The following is a 2,500-nucleotide window of genomic DNA, read 5'->3' on the forward strand; positions in this document are numbered from 1 at the left end:
CCGTCCGTATTATTTTTTGTTCCACAAGAGATTTCGAATAGGTTTCTTTATTTATCATCCCTTCTTTTCGAGCGCCACGGAAGCAAGAGGAAAAGCAAGAGCGAGAGAACATTTCGCGTATACTTCATTTAACAATTTTAACCAACACGCGATGTACTCCACACACCTCTTAGATTTAACAACTGCTTTTCTCTTCTTCTCCCCTTAGCGCAAGGGTAAACCCCATTTGTCTCTTCTTTGGAACGCAACAAAACTTTCGAGGACTGGACGACCGAGCGATGGTCGCGCGGTCTTCGCTTATCTTTAACAAACGAAGTAGTCCGTATGTATTCTAAATGTTGAAGCCTCCTAGAGCTTTAAGCCATGCGAGACATTGAAATGCTGTTTTAACGGGAGCATGCATAATTGCTGCAAACATACTTTTATCACAAGTTCTAGCCACGCCACGGAGGCTTCGAAGTTCCTTCACCATTCGCTTTCCTCTCTTTTGTTACACAGTTTCAGACTACGATCAGGGGTACCGAAACGCTGTATTGATTGTAAACAACCATTTTTATCTTGGAGCGGAGCGTTCCTTTACTCGTTAGATTTGTCTTGTCGCGTGTGTATTCGCTTTTTCGACGCTTTTTAACCATTTAACTTGTTTAGCGAAGCTAAACGCACAGACAGACAAAAAAAAAGGAACAGCATCGCGCGTCAAACAGCGACGACCCATCTGAAGCGATCTTTCATTTATACACCGTTTGTAAACAGAGAGATGTATAAAGCGCGGGGAATCATTCGAAACCCTGGGGCTATTCGAGCTTGCATTTCAGCAAATTATCATCTCAAACATTTCACTCGTTTGCTTTTTCTAAATTTATAGGAGAGCTTCTTTCGTTTATTTTTGACACACCTTTCGTAAATATCGTTTCTGGCAACGTCGGGAGCGTGGATTTCTACAAGTGAACAATCGCGCCGATCCGATAACTTCCAGCAGGATGGAGAATCTTTATAGATTATCTTCCGAGAACTCGGTGCTTTCACGGGCGGTCGTTTATAAATTTTAACGAACGACTCGCGCGCCGTGACGCACTTGCGCTAGTTCGAAGAGATATTTCGAAATTTGTTTCTCTCCTTTAACGGCCTGCATTTAGTGTATCGGTTGCGATTTTCGTCACATCGTTTCCACGACAAACGCCGACGAACTGCCCAACTATCGCTCGTACGTTGCGACTCTTTCTTTGTTTATCGTTCATTCATTCTTTCAATTTCGTTCGATAATCCCGCTCCGAAACGTTCTACTTTCGTTGAACGACGGCGAGATGTTTAGAAAGAAATGAATTACTCTTTTTTCGAGAAGCAAACGCAAGCAGTCTTTTGTTAAGAAAACGACCCTCAGCCAGGCGTGGTCCAGGAATTGTATCCGTGGACCGCAATGTGCGTTCGAAATGTCGATGTTCATGTGTCCTGCAGTTCACACGTTGACGCGCAATTAGCTGCGTTCTTCATCGACCCACGAGCCAAGTGATCCACCGTTCAGGGTAATCGTAAAATTTTGTATTTCAAACTCTTTAGATCTTTAGAGTGTTATTTTCATTATTAACACGCATCACATTCGATACCCACATCACTCTCCCACCCGGCGCGTGCGGGAGAGCGAATTCGGGCGTCGCCAACGTATTTGTTTGTTTGTTCGATCGTTGACGACACGATCGCGTCCAAGGACGGAAACCGTCGGAGAAACGCCCAGTGGCACGCTCCTCTCGACGGTCGGGCGTAAAGTACATTTAAAAACCTTGAAAAGTACGAACGCACACAAGGAATGCGAGCGCGCGTCCTGTCGCTGAATCGTGGGTTGCGAGATTCGAACAGACACACGGCCGGCGACGATCGGTCTAACTAATGGACACATAGTTTTTCAAAGACTCGCTATCGTCGCTTCTCAGCCGGTCCGTAAACAACACACATCGATCAGGCGGACGCACGAATCTTACCACGGTGCGTGTTTCGTAGATTCCAGGTTACCCGCAAGTACCTCTCTCTCCCTCTCGAAAGAGGAATCTCGATCCGTCCTTTTTGGACAATGGAGAAATCTTTTTATCGCAACACGGATGGCAAAGAAACAACCAAAGCGTAGGAGCGTGGGGACGAGAGCGACGAAAAGAACGTCGCGAAAACAAAGTTTCGACGGTTGCTCGTTCTAATACATCGTAGTTTCAACTCTCTCAGTTTTAACCACTCCTAGACGCTTCGTAAACTTTTAACAATTCTTCGCCTCCGCGAGTTTCATTTCGAATAGAGCGAACGCAACACGGACCAAAAAAACTCCGGTGATGCCAGATCATTTAGCAAAGATCAGACGGCGGGTCATCTGTATTCCTTTTCTCTCTTTTTTATATCTTTCCATTTAACTAGGGTGTCGCAACGACGGGTACATTTATATATTTATATATATTGTATTTCAATTTTAATGATCCTTCGCTTTCGGTTTGTAATAATATGATCCTTCTTTCATTTC

General features: G+C 44.6%; 1 non-coding gene across 1 annotated transcript; it reads right to left on the minus strand.

Moving 5' to 3' along the window:
* Positions 1 to 1,371: 1,371 nt before the first annotated feature.
* On the minus strand, positions 1,372 to 1,526 carry LOC143306701 (5.8S ribosomal RNA). The gene has a single exon (XR_013064044.1). It is a non-coding gene; the product is annotated as a 5.8S ribosomal RNA (ribosomal RNA).
* Positions 1,527 to 2,500: the final 974 nt, after the last annotated feature.

Source organism: Osmia lignaria, unplaced genomic scaffold (genome assembly GCF_051020975.1).
Source record: "Osmia lignaria lignaria isolate PbOS001 unplaced genomic scaffold, iyOsmLign1 scaffold0030, whole genome shotgun sequence".
Taxonomy (NCBI): domain Eukaryota; kingdom Metazoa; phylum Arthropoda; class Insecta; order Hymenoptera; family Megachilidae; genus Osmia; species Osmia lignaria.